Source organism: Pleurodeles waltl, chromosome 6 (genome assembly GCF_031143425.1).
Source record: "Pleurodeles waltl isolate 20211129_DDA chromosome 6, aPleWal1.hap1.20221129, whole genome shotgun sequence".
Lineage (NCBI taxonomy): Eukaryota > Metazoa > Chordata > Amphibia > Caudata > Salamandridae > Pleurodeles > Pleurodeles waltl.
The window spans coordinates 866,037,153-866,058,354 of NC_090445.1; the positions used below are offsets into that span (position 1 = coordinate 866,037,153).

At 43.6% G+C, this 21,202-nt stretch overlaps 1 protein-coding gene across 3 annotated transcripts in view; it reads left to right on the plus strand.

The window, feature by feature from the left end:
• The window catches only part of LOC138300358 (zinc finger matrin-type protein 4-like), a 1,123,322-nt gene that overhangs the window by 224,169 nt on the left and 877,951 nt on the right, over nt 1-21,202 (plus strand). The gene's annotated exons all lie outside the window — the stretch shown is intronic.

Here is a 21,202-nt window from a genome sequence, read left to right on the forward strand (position 1 = left end):
ATTCAGCATTGTCTGTAGGTAGCAAGGTTGCTGGATTCAGCACAGTGCATCTCCTAAGGGAAACATTCGGGGAACCTAAAATCAATAATTCAGTTACAGGTTGTCCCATCACAAAACTTTCACAGTGAGTGAGACTGGCTTCAAATGCTGCCACGTTTTTTAAGCAGCCAGGCAAAGCTGCGGCAACAGGATCCAATGTAGCTATAAAATATGCTAAAGGATGGTTTATGCCACCATGTATCTGTGTCAAGACAAAGTGCACAACAATCATGTTCATGACAAAACAGTAAAAATTACCTTATGTAGTCAGGCATTCCCAGAGCTGGTGCTCTGCACCAACTCTCAACTCACTAAAAGCTTTCATAACAAACTTCATCAAAGGCGTCAGGATCAGTTATGCCTTTGTGGGTCAGTCTCTGTAAGGGCTTGGAAATAACAGAAAAATTGGGAATCCATTGGCGGCAGTAACTCACCATTCCCAAAAACATCCTGACATCCCTTTGAGTAAATGGAGGATTCATTTGTAAAAACAGGTGTAACCCTTTCTCTGGACACTTTTCTTGCACCATTCTCTATTTGATGTCCAAATATTTAACTTTTTGACAGTACTTTAACTTTACTGGGACACTTTATGCCCATTTTCACCCAGCTGGTTCAACAAGGCAATAGAATCCTGTCTGCATGCTTCCTGTGTCTTTGAAGCAACCAATAGATCATCAATGTACTGAACAAATGTTGATTGAAAAGGTATTTCCAATGATTCCAAATTCTTTTTCAACACCTGAATAAATATTGACAGGGATTCTGAAAAGCCCTTTGGAATCCCGAACCAGTAATACACACAATTGCAGAATTTAAAACAAAAGAGAAATTGGCTATCCTCATGTAGAGGCACATAGAAAAATGCTTGTGACAAGACCACTACTGTGAACTGTTCTGCTTCACATGGAATTTGGAACGGAATCACTGCAGCATTAAGTACCACTGGACAACATCTGACTAGGCATTACTTTTTCTCAGATCCTGAACTATGCAAAATTTCCCACTTGGTTTTCGCAAACCCATAATAGGGGAATTACATGGGCTACTCTGCATTTCTTTCAAAACCCCTTGTTTAATAAAACCTGCAATTACAGGAGTAACTCCGTCAATTACATCTGGTGCCATGTGATATTGAGGAGTTTTCAGGAAAAATTGTATTAGGTTCCACTGTGACTTTGACTGCTTCAACTCCTTTAATTAAACCAATATCTTTTCCAGAAAGATTCCAAACTTGTGAAATAACTGTATCTCTTAAATCAATTGGCAGGTGTTAGAAATGGGGTCTTTGGTTGACAGTCAGGTTACCCCCTGTTCAAGCAAGGACCCTCACTCTAGTTAGGATAAAAGAGAATCACCCTCAGCTAACCCCTGCTTACCCCCTTGGTAGCTTGGCAGAGCAGTAGGCTTAACCTCAGAGTGCTGGGCGTAAAGTATTTGTACCAACACACACAGTAACTTAATGAAAACACTACAAAATGACACAACACCAGTTTAGAAAAATAGGAAATATTTATCTAGACAAAACAAGACCAAAACGACAAAAATCCAACATACACAAGTCAAGTTATGATTTTTTAAAGGTTTAAAATAAAAAGAGTCTTTAGGTAGTTGTAACATCACACTAGCGCTGCTAGCGTGAAAATGTACCTGGTTTGCGTCAAAAATAACCCCGCACGGGCGGTGTGCGTCGAAAGTAACCCTGCATGGCTGTGTGCGTCGAAAACAACTCGGCACGGCGGTGCGTGTTGAAAAAGCCAGCCACACGACGATCCGAAAGTCCCGCGGCGCAGGGTGCGATCTCTCAGCCTCCGTCAGCGATGCTGCGCGTCGTTTCTCCTGCTCCGGGCATCGGTTTTTCGGTCGCGTTTCCTGCGGCGTCGTTTCTCAGCTGCGGAACCGGCATCGCGTCGTTTTCTCAGCCGCGATCGGATTCGCGTCGATCTTTTCTCCGCACGGCGCTCGGTGCGTGTATTTTTGTCCTTAAGCTGCCAGCCTCTCCTTTCAGGGTCCCAGGAACTGGAAGGGCACCACAGAGCAGAGTAGGGGTCTCTCCAGAGACTCCAGGTGCTGGCAGGAAGAAGTCTTTGCTATCCCTGAGACTTCAACAACAGGAGGCAAGCTCTACATCAAGCCCTTGGAGATTTCTTCTTCAAGATGGAAGGCACACAAAGTCCAGTCTTTGCCCTCTTACTCTGGCAGAAGCAGCACTGCAGGAAAGCTCCACAAAGCACAGTCACAGGCAGGGCAGCACTTTTTCCTCCGCTATCAGCTCTTCTCCAGGCAGAGGTTCCTCTTGGTTCCAGAAGTGTTTCTGAAGTTTGTAAGTTTGGGTGCCCTTCTTATACCCATTTTAGTCTTTGAAGTCACCTTTCTTCAGAGGGGACTCACACCTTCTTGTGAAATCCTGCCTTGCCCAGGCAAGGCCTCAGACACACACCAGGGGGCTGGAGACAGCATTGTCAGAGGCAGGCACAGTCCTTTCAGATGAGAGTGACCACTCCACCCCTCCCTCCTAGCAGAGATAGCTAATCAGGAAATGCAGATCACACCCCAGCTCCCTTTGTGTCACTGTCTGGTGTGAGGTGAAAAACAACCCAACTGTCAAACTGACCCAGACAGGGAATCCACAAACAAGGCAGAGTCACAGAATGGTTTAAGCAAGAAACTGCTCACTTTCTAAAAGTGGCATTTCCACACGCACAATCTTAAAATCAACTTTACTAAAAGATGTATTTTTAAATTGTGAGTTCAGGGATCCCAAACTCCACATGTCCATCTACTCTCTAGGGGAATCTACACTTTAATCATATTTAAAGGTAGCCCCCATATTATCCTATGAGAGAGAGACAGACCTTGCAACAGTGAAAACGAAATTGGTAGTATTTTCACTGTCAGGACATATAAACCACATTACTATATGTCCTACCTCATCCATACACTGCACCCTGCCCTTGGGGCTACCTAGGGCCTACCTTAGGGGTGCCTTACATGTAAGGAAAGGGAAGGTTTAGGCCTGGCAAGTGGGTACACTTGCCAAGTCGAATTTACAGTGTAAAAATACACATACAGACACTGCAGTGGCAGGTCTGAGACATGATTACAGAGCTACTTATGTGGGTGGCACAACCAGTGCTGCAGGCCCACTACTAGCATTTGATTTACAGGCCCTGGCACCTCTAGTGCACCTTACTAGGGACTTACTAGTAATTCAAATATGCCAATCATGGATAAACCACTTACATACAATTTAAACAGGAGAGCATATGCACTTTAGCACTGGTTAGCAGTGGTAAAGTGCTCAGAGTTGAAAAGCCAACAGCAACAGGTCAGAAAAAAATAGGAGGCAGGAGGCAAAAAAGACTGGGGATGACCCTGCATAAGCAAAAGTCCAACACGACCCCCTACCAGCCTAAAGCCAAGAGAGAACAATCAATACCTTGATGTACTTCCCTGGTTGGGGCGATAGAACAGGGACCCAGGCCCACAACAGCAGGGGCATGTTCCAGTTCTACGCCTTCCTGACTCCAGTTGGATCCCTCTGTCCATACTCTCAGGGCCCACTAAGCTACCCCAGGGGGAACCCTTCTCCACATCTACAGACACCATCTGTGTAACACCTAACTTTACTTTGCTCACAGATGTATTGCAATGGGCAGATAGTACCACCAGGGCCAACACAGTGGTGTTGCCCACTCCACCCCCGGGGTGTGACTCTCGTCCTCCCCCCCCCCAGGGGCAACTCTGTCCACCAGGACAGCAAGCCACAGTGGCCCCAGACAACTGTCAGGGATGAGAGCCCGACCTCAGGCCTCTCTAACCACTGTGACTGTGGGGAGTGGGGGGCGGTAGCCCCAGGTGCCTGGCACTCTTTGACCACTCTCTCTTCCACCAGGTCAGGGATGACAACCTGACCCTGGTCCTCCCCTCTGGGGCTCTGTACCCTCCCTGCAGAAGCGGCACCCCCAGAGTCAAAAACTGTCAGGGTGCTTGTAGAAGCAGTCCTGCACAATTCTTCCATCAGTGCAGGGATGTTAACCTGCAACTGATCCTCCAACCTGGGGTCTGTACCTTCAGGTTGGGCCAGGGGTGAGGCTTCCCTCCCCCTGCCCTCTCTTCTGGGGTCCTGAACCACCCAACTAGGAGTGGCCCCCCCAGAAGACAACATGGTAGGGGCACTGTTAGCAGTAGCCCCTTCCTCCAGGTCAGGGGGGACACCCTTAACCTGGCCTCCCAATCCAGGGTCTGTACCCACAGACTGGATCACTGCCTGGCAAACCAGGGCTTCCTGGGGGGCATACCTACCCCCCACCAGGTCAGAGTTTACCCTCTGAACCTGGTCATCCAACCCAGGGTCACCACCCTGCGGTTGAACCACTGCCTGGCACACCAGGACTTCCAGGGGGGCACACTTACCCCCCTCAAGGGACACACTGTCCCGAAGGGCCACACAAGAGTCTGGCTGGCGCAGGTCTCCTGACCTCTGCCCATCTGACAGAGTCTGGATTCCCCCCAGCCCAGAAATGGTCTCACCAAGGTCATTCATGGGGGGCTCTGCTCGCAGAGCTGACCCCTGACCCTCCAGGTTCTCCACTGGGGTCCGCAACCCCCTCTCAACCCTCTGTCTGGACTTCTGCACCCCCTCACTAGGAGTGGTACTGCCAGACACCAGAACTGGTGGGATGCTGGCTACAGCCGCCCCCCCAAGTCCTCCTGACACTGTGGGGTCTCCCTCAACAGATGGCCCTATGGTACAGGCTAGGCTCCCCTCCTGGTGTTCCCGCAGGGAACCCTCCTGGACCTGGGACCGGATCTCGGGCACCTTGGGCCTCAACCCATCCCCATTCCCTCTCCTCTGAGACTGGACATGGGGTCCCTCACCCATCCCACTACACTGGGACCTACCTGGGACACTACAATCCTTCCCTACCTCACCTGGTTGGGAACTACCTAGACCACTCCTCTCAGGAGCACCCCCAAATGCCTCTTCAGACTCTCTGGTACTCACCCAGAAGTCTGCCTCCATTGTAAGCTCCCTGGGGTCAGAGAACTCACACTCCACCTGGTGTTGGCATAGCTCTGAAAAATAAGGACTAGACATATGCTCTCCAGCAATTACATCACTCAGCCCCTCACATGAATTAACCAAAGTACCCTTCACCCAACCATCCAGTGACTCTGCTTTGACAAAGCACCCCACATCACCCTCCTGAGACTGGTGAGACAGTACCTGACTGTCCCTGACACTCAACCCACACTCTTCTGGGATGTCTTCACACTCCATAACCAGGACTTCTACCTGGGGGAATCCCTCTCCCTGTCACTCTCAACTAGAGTCAGTAGAGTGTCCCTCCCACCAGTAGGAATATGACTCCCCATGCCAGTTCCCCAATCCACCTCAGGGACCCTGTGCATCACTGGAGCTACCTCATACCCCTGAACCTCCTGGCGTGTGTTAACTCCCTCCTTCAAGTAGGGCACCACCTCTCTGGGCATGTGCACTTCTGCAGCATCACTGGATATACAATTGTTGCTGCCACCATTCCAGCTGGACTCAGCCCTCATGACTTCCAGCTCTTTCAATTTAAGCTCGTAAGCATAAATCATTTTTTTAATCTCTAAGTTCCTCCTCCTTTCTTCCAGCTCCCAATCGAGCTTTTTCAGCTCCCATTGGTACTCCCTCTCTGCCTGTCTGTCCTGTAACTCTTCAGGAGTCAGACCCTTGGGTGACACCCTGCCATCCCTCCTGGGGACCCTCCCCCCAGGCGTAACAGGTTCCTCCACTACACCACTGTGTATCCTCTGCACTTCCCCCCCCATATTCTCCTCCTCTGTGTGCCTTCCAGCCTTCTTGATTGTCACCCAGGCCCTCTGTGCCTGTTGCAGCTCCCCCTCCCTGGTGGAGCTCTCAGTGGGACAGTCAAGATCTTTAAGGAACTGTTTCAATTGAGCAACTGAGTACTCCTTCAGTTTCTCCATTTCAAACACAGCTCCAGCTGTTGCATCTCCAGATTGAGACATGATGGTCACAAGTGCAAAGTTCCAAAAGGCAGAAAAAAATAATTTCCCAATGAAGTAAAAAGAATCAGTCAAGGGATCAGCAAAATCATGGAAGTAGAATAAAAAGAGTCCTTAAGAGAAAAATCAAAAGATCACCAAACAAGTAGTATGTGGTCACGTAGTGGTCTGAGATCAAAACAGCAGTGTACACTTAATTACTGTATGTCAAGTACAAATACAAGTCCAATCCCGACCGCTGGTCACCAATGTTAGAAATGGGGTCTTTGGTTGACAGTCAGGTTACCCCCTGTTCAAGCAAGGACCCTCACTCTAGTTAGGATAAAAGAGAATCACCCTCAGCTAACCCCTGCTTACCCCCTTGGTAGCTTGGCAGAGCAGTAGGCTTAACCTCAGAGTGCTGGGCGTAAAGTATTTGTACCAACACACACAGTAACTTAATGAAAACACTACAAAATGACACAACACCAGTTTAGAAAAATAGGAAATATTTATCTAGACAAAACAAGACCAAAACGACAAAAATCCAACATACACAAGTCAAGTTATGATTTTTTAAAGGTTTAAAATAAAAAGAGTCTTTAGGTAGTTGTAACACCACACTAGCGCTGCTAGCGTGAAAATGTACCTGGTTTGCGTCAAAAATAACCCCGCACGGGCGGTGTGCGTCGAAAGTAACCCTGCACGGCTGTGTGCGTCGAAAACAACTCGGCACGGCGGTGCGTGTTGAAAAAGCCAGCCACACGACGATCCGAAAGTCCCGCGGCGCAGGGTGCGATCTCTCAGCCTCCGTCAGCGATGCTGCGCGTCGTTTCTCCTGCTCCGGGCGTCGGTTTTTCGGTCGCGTTTCCTGCGGCGTCGTTTCTCAGCTGCGGAACCGGCGTCGCGTCGTTTTCTCAGCCGCGATCGGATTCGCGTCGATCTTTTCTCCGCACGGCGCTCGGTGCGTGTATTTTTGTCCTTAAGCTGCCAGCCTCTCCTTTCAGGGTCCCAGGAACTGGAAGGGCACCACAGAGCAGAGTAGGGGTCTCTCCAGAGACTCCAGGTGCTGGCAGGAAGAAGTCTTTGCTATCCCTGAGACTTCAACAACAGGAGGCAAGCTCTACATCAAGCCCTTGGAGATTTCTTCTTCAAGATGGAAGGCACACAAAGTCCAGTCTTTGCCCTCTTACTCTGGCAGAAGCAGCACTGCAGGAAAGCTCCACAAAGCACAGTCACAGGCAGGGCAGCACTTTTTCCTCAGCTATCAGCTCTTCTCCAGGCAGAGGTTCCTCTTGGTTCCAGAAGTGTTTCTGAAGTTTGTAAGTTTGGGTGCCCTTCTTATACCCATTTTAGTCTTTGAAGTCACCTTTCTTCAAAGGGGACTCACACCTTCTTGTGAAATCCTGCCTTGCCCAGGCAAGGCCTCAGACACACACCAGGGGGCTGGAGACAGCATTGTCAGAGGCAGGCACAGTCCTTTCAGATGAGAGTGACCACTCCACCCCTCCCTCCTAGCAGAGATAGCTAATCAGGAAATGCAGATCACACCCCAGCTCCCTTTGTGTCACTGTCTGGTGTGAGGTGAAAAACAACCCAACTGTCAAACTGACCCAGACAGAGAATCCACAAACAAGGCAGAGTCACAGAATGGTTTAAGCAAGAAACTGCTCACTTTCTAAAAGTGGCATTTCCACACGCACAATCTTAAAATCAACTTTACTAAAAGATGTATTTTTAAATTGTGAGTTCAGGGATCCCAAACTCCACATGTCCATCTACTCTCTAGGGGAATCTACACTTTAATCATATTTAAAGGTAGCCCCCATATTATCCTATGAGAGAGAGACAGACCTTGCAACAGTGAAAACGAAATTGGTAGTATTTTCACTGTCAGGACATATAAACCACATTACTATATGTCCTACCTCATCCATACACTGCACCCTGCCCTTGGGGCTACCTAGGGCCTACCTTAGGGGTGCCTTACATGTAAGGAAAGGGAAGGTTTAGGCCTGGCAAGTGGGTACACTTGCCAAGTCGAATTTACAGTGTAAAAATACACATACAGACACTGCAGTGGCAGGTCTGAGACATGATTACAGAGCTACTTATGTGGGTGGCACAACCAGTGCTGCAGGCCCACTAGTAGCATTTGATTTACAGGCCCTGGCACCTCTAGTGCACCTTACTAGGGACTTACTAGTAATTCAAATATGCCAATCATGGATAAACCACTTACATACAATTTAAACAGGAGAGCGTTTGCACTTTAGCACTGGTTAGCAGTGGTAAAGTGCTCAGAGTTGAAAAGCCAACAGCAACAGGTCAGAAAAAAATAGGAGGCAGGAGGCAAAAAAAACTGGGGATGACCCTGCATAAGCAAAAGTCCAACAGCAGGTCCAATAATATAAATGAAGGATAAAGAATAATCAATGGAAACTCTTGATTAATCAAATTACAATTTCCAAGTGATAAACAAGATTCCTCATAATCACGATTTGTTTGGATGGGAATGCTATCATTTGTGCAAGATCAACACTTACATGATTTCCATTTCCAAAACCCCCAGGTCCTCTGTCTCTTGCCAGTCCCTGACTTTGAACCATCTGTATGTTTCCCTGTTGTTTTGGAATTCCTTGCATCCCTGACTGTGCTGCTCTAATCTACATCAACATTTCCTTTTCTTTCAATCTCTTCTGCTTCATTTCAATCTCGTCACTGCAATATTAAGCAAACTGCAATACTTCATCAACCGGTTTTGATTGCCAGCAAATCAAATGACCCTTAAGCATGCTACCAACTCCAGGTGTCAACCATTCAAGAAATCTGAACACAAAATGAATCATGTCTTTGGGCTCAATTGTTTCTGGAACACTGTAATGTTTGAATGCCTGCAACAATCTTTCATAATATGCATGTATTGACTCCTTTGCTTCCTGAGCTGCCTATAAATTCTCTGCCAATCAATAGTTTTAGGAGAAATTCTCATTTTCAAAAATTCAATCACTTTGTAAACGTTTTTCATTACTTCAGGAGATGTTACACCTGTAACGGGATCTCGTGGAGGTTCTTTTGTTGGCCAATCAACACTCAATTTACACTAAAATCAGCTGGGACTACTATTTCTAACAGTAATTAAATCATCCCACAGGCATTTGGCGAGTTTCATAACTCAGGTTATTGGCATCTGTTTGTTGGCATCATTCCACTGGTTTCTCTTTCAATCTCAGGTAATCATTTGTGAATGATAAAATATCACTCCTGCGCCAAGGGACATGAACATAATTCCCTTCAGGAAATTCTCTCATTGGCAATATCTTTACTGGGCTATCATCTGTGTATTAGTTCAACTTTGCAGACTATATTTTCTTCTGATCTCTTTTCTTTACCCATCTGCCTTCCCATTTATCTAATGTTCCCCATGTTTGAATACTTTGAATTAATTATCTAATTTGAATTTTGATTCCAGGTGATCTCATGTTCTCAATGTCTTTAGAGTCTAATTCTAATTTGTAACTCCTTTTCTATGGTTTAGATTTATCAGTATCCACTTCATATGTTTCTGCAAGTTCTGATAATTTTTGATGTGCCAATCCTGCTCTGTTTGTGACACATTTACACATGAAGCATAACTCATCTTCATTATGAGTCAATGCTAGTTTCTTCAAGTGTTCCTTCAATCATTTCAATTAAATCAAATTTTAATCTTGATTGGTTCAGTGTTCTTTCCCTTTAAGTAACCATTGTCATTGCTGATGCTTCACTCACATTCTCCAAACATTCTGTTAACTGTTGAGCTGTCAAGCCTTGTAAAGAAACATTTTATTCACATTGAGCAGCAATTGTGGGGTATTACATGGTGGACCCATTGCTCTCTCAGGTACCATCAGAATTGAATTTAGATCTGAATTTGACTTCTCCAAACTGTGGGAAATCCTGGAATAAGTTAAATCTATAAGTGGACCTGTTTTGTCAAAGGTTTGATTTCATTGGAGTCATGAAATATTCTGATATTTTTTTTTTTTTTAGTAAATTACTCCAGAATTCTGACCTGCAATTATTGAGGAACATGTTTGTGTTAATGTTACTGGAGTATACCTCGGCATTGTCTGGGCTTTAATAACTTGCACAGGAATCATTGATATAGGTGAGACTCCACCTGAACCATCCTTTCTTTCTCATAAATCTGTGGTGCCACTGGTACTGTACTGCTCTGTGTGGAACTCACAATAAGAACTGTAGAATAAACTACAGGCTGAGTCATAGTCTGAACCACAGAACTTTGGGTTACTGTAATAGCAGGAATATTAGTTGTGACCTGTACTCTGTGCTACCACAACTGGAGGTGGTGCGCTTGGACTAATTCTACTACTTGGACTTGCCTCTTGTGCTGTATTTGGTTGGGGACGATTTCTCAATTGCGTTATAAATTCATCATCACCTGAGTCACCATCGTAAGTCAGCGATCTCTTAGCTTCATCTGACTTTGACTCAATTTCCTCAAGATTCTTATTCTTTTTTTTTTTTTCAAATCTAACGTGGTCCTGTTTTGTATAATTGCACGATCGATCCCAATACCCTGTAAGGTTTGCATTCTCCAAAATGTCTGATCATTGTCCAGTCTTGTTTCTGGCTATGTTTTTTCAGCTTTTCTTCTTCTTCTCTAAAATTTTAATTTCTCTTGTCTGGCCACTAGCTCCCAAATAGCTAAAGCTTCAAATTGTGCTGGTCTCGGAGGGGGCTTTAATTCATTCATAGAGTACTCTTCTCAAATTCTCTAAAATTCTCATATTAAAACTTCCATTAACAGGAAGCACTAAGCTCCCTTCTTGCTCTGTAAGTTTTGCATCATTGCTTTAAACAAATACATGCTGAAGGACCTTCCTCCTCAATTACAATGTATGTCGGTGTACTTTCTGGCAGTTCAATTTCTCCTAATCTGACTAGCATGAAATCATATCCTCTTATTGCACTCTTTAACACTTTGAAAAATTTAAATTTCACCTTTAATTGGCTTAAAACTACAAATTAAATTAAAAACAGGAAGTACTTCGATCCTAAAGTCCTTTTCGCTGCTCCTCTCGACCATTAGTTGTTCGCGGTTGTCCACAAATCCCTTTGCCGGCTCCTTTTCACCAACTAATCACAGCGCACACCCAATGGTGTCACACTTGCACACACATCGGCTGACAAAGTCTCGAGAACCAGTCTTCCAAACCCAATTCACACGAAACTAAATGCAAGCACTAAAAAAATATCAACAAACCAACTTGTCTGCTTACTACCGGTAGGGGCACAAACTCTTTGGAAGTCTTACAGAGTTTTAATCTACAGCTTTTAAATCGGACAGCCACTCTTTCGGGTTCAGCTTTCTCTCATGCGCAAGAAAAATTTGACTAACAAATGTCACCCTTTACTAACACCAGGTACCTGTCAAACTAGTACTCCCTTAACACGCATACTAAGAATGCTATTTGTCAACCACACCTGATTGATCCAACACAGCAAACAAGTTACAACAAAAGCTAAGTGTCTCATACACTTGTACAATACTCCGGAGTCTTAGACCAATGCAGGGTCAGTATATCAACAACCACGTGCCAATTTTTCAGCACAAAGCACCACATTCACTTGATGGTACGACTTCACTACTCTCACCCTTTGGAGTATGCCAACTCCCTAATCAACTACGTTGGAATAGGCAAACTCCCTACTTCTCTCACACATCACAAGTCACCTGCGATTTGCCAAAGCATTGCAAGTGCAAACCCTCCTCAAAACTCAATCACTGGGAACATAACAAATTTCATCTAAACAAGCATTGGCAAAACCAATTTCCCTCATATTAAGACATAACCATCCTCTGCTACCAAATTCTGTGGGTGCGTCAGACCTTATTTGCTTTTATATTACGTATAGGATTACATATTACCCTCAGAGAAGGACTCTGACCTTTCGACTCTGACAGGAGTGTGAAATCATCTAATCAGACAATATAAACCAATAATCATCAAATATTACATCATATAATCAATTGGAGACAGTTATTTAAACACACCGTGACCTATGTGGCCATGAATCACCACACCAGTTTAGTCAAGTTTAAACATTTATTGCCCTTTACAGTAACAATGCTAAGATTACGTAAATCATGCACAAGACCAAATTCTAGAAATACATAAATATCACAGGCTGTCAAACACCTGAAGCATCTCAATCTTATTAAAACATTTATCATTAAACACTCTAAAAGGACAATGCAGAATAACAGAATCAAGTGAAGTATATAAACAACATACATTTAGCTTTTGCAGTTGAAGTAATCAAAATAAATTAATAAACAGTCAATTTTACACATTGGATCAGGCATTCTTACCTATTACTCTAATTAGAAAGCATGTGTGGGCTTCATGCAAAAAGAAAAATAGGAAAAAAATAATATGGAAAACATCTAACTATGGCGCTAGGCAAAATAAGCAGTTGGATTTTTCTAAGGGAGAAAAACCTGTCAGAAAGACAAATTCACATTGGTTATACCTCTCTTATATGGATCAGCAATCAGTAGAATCTTCATCAACCGAGCTCAGGAACATCAGGTCTTCATTATTCAGCATCAGGACATGAAAGGTAAACATTTCAGTAAAGTTGAGCCTAATGTAACTAAACTATTAGAATCATAGGCAAGAGCTAAGCATCATCTCAGAACATAAGGAACTGAACAAAAGCTCAGAAAATAAAGAACTAACTTAAATTAACTAAAACATTGCTATATTAAAGTCCCAAAGGTTACTAACTAAGCTTCTATTAGACAAGACTATCATGTGGCTCAGTTTGCATCCAATAAAACATCATATGGGCTTCAGATGTTTCTCTTCACATTTCAGCATTTCGGATTGGTTTGCGCTGTCACTCCACTCTCTTCTCCAGACATCAGCTTCCAACAAAAATTACATTTAAAACTATGTGGAAATATAACATGTGCTTCCTGCCAAAAACTAAAACTCGAGCAAGAACAAAATATGCAACATGAAAACACGATATTGAGCACTGAGGCTCTTTGTTAAAGTTAACACTTTTTATCACAAGGAAATATGCAACACGAGCAGTAAAAGCAGGACAGAACTTTCTATTGCGCAAGTCACAAAGGATGTTTGAAGAAACATTATTTTGCAGAGTTAGCAGACCACTAAACATTGGGTTTGTGGGAAATTACTTAAATGTGAGGCTTTAAAGTAGTGCTAAGCATGAAGAATAAAACATTTCATAATATTTTTAAACCATTAACCTTTTGGTACATATTAATATTTTTTTTTCTATGTGTAATTATGATTAAGCAAAAGAAATTTTCTTTAGACATTATTATTTCACATAATACTTTGTTGTTTATGGTGTCCACCATATCAGCTGAACATTTTAATTTTCTAACACACATTTTCAGTTAGGCTTCTTAATACCCCACCTCTCCTTGATCCTTTGGGAAGTGCAGGCTCTTTTGGCCAAGGGAGCCATTGAGAGGGTGCCAGTATCAGAATTTGGTGTCAGTTGGTATTTTCACTACCAAGAAAGACAGAGGCCTCTGCCCTATATTAGACCTGCTCCCTCTCAATTTCTTTCTGAACCTTGGAGACTAGATGGTAGCTTTTGACTTGCAGGACACATATTTCCACATTCCGGTCTCAAAAGGTCACAGGCATTACCTGTAGTTCACAGTAGGCCACCAGCACTTTGTTTTCTGTGCTCCCCTTGGCCTCACCAGTATCCTTTGGGTGTTCACAAAGGTGATGGTGGTGGTTGCAGCCCATCTGCAAAGATCAGAAGTTCCAGTCATCACTTACCTGATGACTGGAGGTGGGATACAACTGCCTGGGGCAAGCCCGCCTTCAACAGCCAGACTACAGCGGACCTCCTACATTCACTAGGGTTCACTGTCAATGTGCTCAAGTCACAGCTGACTCCCTCTCAGACACTCCCTTTCATCTGAGCTATCCTGGATACAGTACAAGTTTAGGCCTATCCTTCCAAAAGGCGAGTCCAGGATATTTAGGTTATGATTCAGATGTTTCAGCCAATATCCCAGAATTCAGTGAGACTGACTCTGAGGCTGCTGAGTCTCATGGCCTCCTGCAGGTACCACATGCCCACTGGCATGTATAGGCTCTGCAGTGGGGCTTGAAGTCCCAGTGGATGCAGCATCAGGGGAATCTCTCCGACCTGGTCCAGATATCGGAGGGTACTGTGAAAGACTTGCAGTGGTGCCTGAGGAACTGGGATAGGGTCAGCAGCAGGCCCCTTATTCTTCCCCGTCCAAATCGAACTGTAGTGACTGATGTGTCACCCCTGGGTTGGAGTGGCCATCTGGGAAAGGTGGACAATCTCTAGCTGAGTCTCATCTTAGCATCAACCTGCTGAGTTGGGAGTGATTCACCTGGAATCGAAAATCCTATTTTCCTTCAACCGCAAGGGTATGCTAGTTCAGGTGTTCAGACAACACCACTGCTGAGTGGCACTGCAACAATTTGGTCAGGCTGGGGTCATGAAACCTCTGTCGAAGTCCTGTGTCTCTGGACATTGCTGGAATGTGCGGCCATTTTTCTCATCCTGGTTGGGACATTTTCCTGGTTATACAAAACCTGTAAGTTTCCCTGAATGTCATGGCAGCTGAACTCTACCGTTGATGACTCAAGAATCATGAAGTGTCTCCACGCAAATGTGGTGCAAGGTATCCTTCATGACTGAGGAGAACTTTAGTTGGACCTATTCGCCACAGCTGAAGAACACACAATGTCAGCACTTCTGTGTGCTGGATTTTTCAAGGAGACACTTGCTTGGAGATGCATTTTGTCTCAAGTGGACTTTCAGCCTCTTGTGTGCCTTTCTGCTGATACCACTCTGCCTGGAATTCTCAGGAAGAGCAGAAACCCCAAGCCCAAGTCATTCTTGTAGCTCTAGATTGGGCACAGAGAGGATGGTATCCTGAGCTCCTCAGTGTAATCATTGATCCTGCAATCAGACTGCCTTTCTATGGAGATCGTCTGTTGCAGTAACCAGGCAGGGTCCTGTACTCAAACCTGCACATGCTCCACCTTCTTTCATGGAGATTGAACAGCAGCAGCTGACAGTGTTTGATCATCCTCCAAAAGTCTGTGATGTCATTCTGGCAGCCTGTCATCCCTCCACCAAGACAGTACATGCCCACTGTTGAGACAAATTAGTGGCATGGTGCATTTCCAAAATATATTGATTCTCACTCTGCACCTTTCTCTGAGGGGTTATTTGTTCTTTTGTTAGCCCAGCAAGGGTTGGATTTGGGCACTGTTAATGGGTATTATCGGCTATATAGGCTTTCTTACATTTGCTGGCTCAACTCTTGCTGTTCAAGTCTCCTGTTGTGACCCTTTACCTAAAATTAAAACATGTTCCCTTCCCCCCAATGCCCTTTGTTGTGCCTGAGTGGGACCTTAATTTGGTCCTTAAGTTTTCGATGTGCTTGCCATTCAAGCCTATGCAAAGCTGTCCCCTGCACCTCTTGACCATTAACATCAGCCAGAAGGGTTAGTGAACTGCAAGCACTTCCTGTACACTCTGTATACTTTCTTTTTTTCATAGACAAACTTGTTTTGAAAACACATGTCTCCTTTCTGCCAAAGTGATAAAACCTTTCCATGTCAGCCAGGACATCACACTGCAGACCTTCTAAGCTCTGCCTCATCCTACCAAAGAAGAGGAGAGAGACTGCCATCTGGACCCAAAGAGAGTTATCGTTCTACATTGATCATACCAAGGAACACTGGGTGGACTACAAAAGCTGTGCAGAAGTGGACCATCTCTAAATGGATTGTACTCTGCATTGAAACCTTCTAAACACTTGCCAAGAAACAACATCCTGAGGGTTTGCGGGCTCATTAAACCAAAGCCAAGGCTGTGACCACTGTATTATTTTGCGGAGTCCCAGTCCTGTACATCTGTCAGGCATCTTATTGGGCATCTCTGCACACATTTACTAAACAGTAGTGCATAGACAAGCCAGTCCGTTAAGGCAGGCATTTTACCCGTTCGTCCTCCAGGACTTTTTAGTCTGACCTGTTAGCTGTCCCGCCTCTGGAGAGGTATTCCTTAATTATCTATTCAAAGATAACGAGTCTGCGGCTAGAAGTCTCTATCAAATGAACAAGTTAGTTCTGTAGCACTTTATCTGGTAGAAACTCTAGTCTCTCGGCCCTCCGATCCTCCCCATTCTGCAAAAGTTTTTTCTACATGGAAGGCCCTTATAGGTCTTTAGTGTCTGGACACTTTTCCATCAGCATTCTTCATGGATCCGTGCTTCTGGTGCAGAAATAGTTGTGAAAAGAAACTGAAATTAACGATACTAGGTGGTGCCTATATAGGCACCTCCCTTGTCACTCCTGGTGTTGACAACACTGACGCAGAGTTAACTGATGCCACATACTGGCATGCAGAGTTACTGCTCAAGATTTTGTGGATCCAGTCTGAAGCCTGGGAAATATTCTAAGGAAGTGTTTCCCAAACTGTGGTTAGCAAGCCGATTTTTGGTGGGTTGCCAAAGTCCAAGCAATAAATAAATATGGCTTTAAATTCTGTAGTTTTTGTGTCAGATTTGCAGTGCTTCGAAGACGGAGGTCATATCAGGCTATGTCTTCTGCTGCTTTTTTGTTAGTAAGGGACTGGTGTTTACAAACTCCTCTCGTTTTGCAGTGAGAGAAAAAAAGTAAAGTGAATTCTATAACAGTACTGCTGGGATACATGAGGTGTGAGTGGAAAGGCTGTAGGATGTAATTTTTTCCAAACACGCAACAAAATGTAAATACTTGTACATGGACTGTACACATTTAGCAGTTAGGAAAACAAAGATTAAGCACATTTTACATACTTCTGAAGTGTGAAGCAAACCAAGATTTTAATAGGATAAGAACAAATCAAGGCACAAATAATAAATATTCACTGAAGCCGGAATTCAATGCGTCATTTGTGTGAAATATAGTTTTATCTATAAAACTGTATGTCTGTGCAAATTTAGTGACCATTTCAATGGAAAATGTACTCTCTGCACATAACACTGCGCTTCCACATGGTGCATCAGTTAGATTAAATAATCATCCTTATGTCCATGGGTCTCGAAAGTTTGTCATACTAAAAAGAGGGCGTGGTTCTAACAGGTTTGGGGAGCACTGTCCTAAGGCAAGGAATTTGCAGCTAGATAGCCTCCACCAGATAAAGCATTAACAAAGATAAGTAACTTGTTCTTTACAAGTACAGCCCTTTCTGACTCTTGTTCTAATGTGCTATTAAGGGCTGTATTAGCAAACAGATCCCAGAATTGTTGGTGTTGACAATGCTTTTTGCCTTTGTCTATAGCAGTGTTCTAAACTAGACATAGGATAACCTTGTACACTTAACAAAACATGAAATATCTAAAACATTGTACAAAGGGTTGAAGCAGGGCAACAGTATATAAAGTCCACCTGGCAAAGGAAAGCACATAGGTATTTAAACTGGGAGGGATAATGTATTAAGCTAAGAGACTTCACAAACACTGTTAAACAGATAGCACTAAGTCAGACACAGAAGATGGGCTTTTGTGATTGTTCCACATATTCTAAAGATGACAAGATCTAATACAGAAGCATTACACACACAAGGCCCATCAAGGCCAAAATGCCCTATGTTGGTTTGTTTCAGTTCGGGATGGATGTGGCCTTGCAGTTGCTACTATTAGTGGAGCAGAATAAATACTAATTTGCCTAAAGTTGGTCCTTGTCTTTTGTGGCACAGTGGGGAAAACCATAGACTGGAAAGCAGTCCAGAGCATTTACCAGTAGTGACGTTAATTTAAGTATTTCAATCCTTAAGTCTTTATTTTTACTTAAACACAACAAAACAGTTAAGACCGAGGTAATTTACCACACATTGTCGCTATTAAAAAAAGTAATTCATTTCTTTGAGAACCTGTTTTATTCACCCTATCTAAATACAGATTGAAGATGTCATCTCCATTATTTTCCTCTCATAAATAAAGAAGTTCAGTTCCTCACAGTCTACAGATATGCTAAACATGCACTGCTTTTATTTCCTGTTGTGGCTGTTGATCACAGTAATCGTATGGATACAACGTTGAAAGAGTCCATATGATTTTGAACAGTTGACACATGATTTATCCAGGGACAGATCCTTTTTGCTTTATCAGTTTAGGTCATGTATTCGTAAGTTTTGAACACCCATTCGTTTTTGTTGGAAAACATTGCCCCATAGATAGTGCATTCAAGAAATCGATAAACATGTATTTAGCCTTTCAAGCACATCTTATGCCTGGTCACTGACACGTCTGTAGGGGCCATACTAGGCATCAGGCGTTTCCCTGGGAGGCGGGAGGGGTGGCAGCCACTTTTGTTACTAGGGGCCGGTTTTGTAGCAGTGCAGAAGTTTTAAAAGCGCTGCACTTTTCCTTGTATACCCAACAGTTTTCAGGCAACAATAAAAGTGCCCAGATAACTATGGTGAATAATGTACCTGTGGGAGAGAAAGATCTGGGTTTTGTCTAGTGGCAGTTTTGACTCATCAGAGATAGCGCAGAGGGTTAATATGCCTGCTGCAAAGAATGTACTATGCAGATCACAGAACAGCATTTTATGTGCATAGCTCAGTGGGACACTGCTTATGTCTCAGAGCTCCTTTTTTTTTACTGAGCAGTTCATAAATTACAGTCATAATCTAGCCCAGTGAACTATGAACTGCCATCAAAGAGCTTCATGCAAACTACATGGAAGCGGTTCGAATTTTATGTTTTTCCCATTTTTTGATTATACAGTTTTTGCTAAGAAGGGTTTGTTTTGGTAGAAATAAATTGTTATTAGTAAAGTCAACTCTAACCACTGTTACGTTCGGAATCCTGAGTTTATGCTTCCCCCAGACCAAGCACTCTTAAAAACTACCTACCAGAATGGATGACTTGTGAATCCTACACCTTGAAGTCACCTTTGTCTTATGTAGCTTTTTCTATACAGTGATTTGCATATGTATGATTCATTGTCTCTGTATGTGTGTGTGATATACTGTACTACAGCACCCTGCGCTGTTAAGTGAGGCACTATAAAACAAATAAAATACATGTGAGAGATAGGGTATGGAAAGATGAGGCATTGTTAGAGAATGATGGTGAAGAAATCATTGAAGAGCCCCAAAAAAGATTGCCGTATTTTGGTGCAGTGTAAGGTCATCACATACTGTGCTTTAGAAACTCATACAATTGAACATATAATGAAAAATGTGTTGTAGAATGCACAGTTTTTGCCATTTCCCACAGTAGTTGTCAGGCTTGCTTGTTGTGCAGCCTTTGGGGGCTGGTCCGACAAAATGTCCGGCACTGATCGCTGAAATGTTATCAAACTAATTTCGAGTTCAATGACCCAGTCTCCTTAGTGGTCCATTTTACCTTGCAGAGCTAAGTCACTGAATGTCATACTGCGCTTTAGCTTGAATGAATGATTCTGTCTAAAGATAAAATAGGAGCCTTCCTTAGGGGGCAGAAAGAATGCTAGTAAAGTTTTACGGATACAATGACCGAGTGAACCAGGCAATACACACGATGGCTGAGCAATTTTAATATTTTTCCGACTCTTAATCGGACTTCAGTTTTCTCCATTAACAGCTTCGTTATCCTAGCAATAAAATGCACAATATTCTGCACTGACAAACATTTAGAAAAATTATTTTTCTCCACCGATGGACGTTGCGCGATGACAGATGCTATAAAATAAAAGCTCTTTCTTTGAAGGTAAAAAAAGGTAAAACTAAATTCAGATTCATCATGATGTGCTTGCTGTCATCTAAGTCCTGACAAAATGGAGGCAGTGATTTCTGTGGATAATCTAGAGAAAGGTCCCTGCTGTGTGCACTTTCCTACACCGCTGACCTTTTGTGCAGGCTCTGGCAGAGGATCGTAAAGAACGTATAGGGATATATTGGTCAAACCTCCTGTACAGAAAAACTAAAGCTTCAGAGAGGATAACTTGTACAACAAGGCTTTAAACTAGCCAGCTGCTCCCATGCAGTTAATAAAGGGGATCCTGTCTGGGTCAGACTAGCCTACAGAGAAATCAGGCAGTGTCTGAAAGGCTTGGCTGACAGGTCAGTGTGTGGGCCTAGTCTTTGGATATTTGTGGGTTTGTTTTATGATCTGGTGGGCCAATGTTGTTTCCTGTGATATTAGCCACAAACATGCCTGCGGCATGCACAAATGCACGCAGACTCCCATACCTTGCTAAACACATATACAGCTTGTGTTTACAAGCTCAAAGCTACCCAGAAGTGCTAATGTGGGCGTGGGACACATTTTAGCTACCTGATTCAGTAATGGGGCCCAGTTTCTCAGAATGTAGCTAGACTGCTCCCATCTCCTCCATAAATCAAACCATCAGTTATGTCGCCGTTCCTTTAAAAGGTAGGTTTCCTTGGAAAGTGACAACCTATTTCTACTGTGGGTTGCATCACAAAAATTAAATTTTGAAATATATTTCAACGCCCTCACGCCCATTTAAACTCATTCCAGCCAAGACAAAAACCAAATGTAATATCAATATGAGTTTGAGAGGGTTTGGTGGACTTTGAGAACCCAATCCAAGCTCTTCTCTGGTAGGGATGAGCGAGTGCACTGCATGTGTGTAGTGAAGGAGTACTCCAGTGGTATTGTGTCTGTCCGTGCTTGTTTGGCAAAGGAGATAGTTCCTCGGCGAAGATCAAATTAGACCTCTTCAAACTGCCTCCCCTCTGCAGGACTACACACTTTGTCCAAATTCTAATTCAGAATCTTGTTTTTATAATTATCCGTGGCTTGATAGACTCTATTTGAATTCCCAGTTAAAATGCTGCTGGAAGACTTTTGTTGTTAGTCACAACGTCCTTTCTTTGTTGGTTGTGGTTTTGACATTCTGGTTTTGATCCATTCTATCAGAACTTCCTTTCTCCAGATAGCTGATGTGATTGTAGCTTTATTCTGTTCTTCTGCAGTTTCTTAACAACTTTTTCACCTAATCTATGACTGACTGATTTTGCAGACAACGTTTATGTATCTAGAAGATTTCTTGTGCTCGCTACATGCACTATGTAATCGATATAATTGCAACTGAAACAGCTTTATAAATCTTCCCTA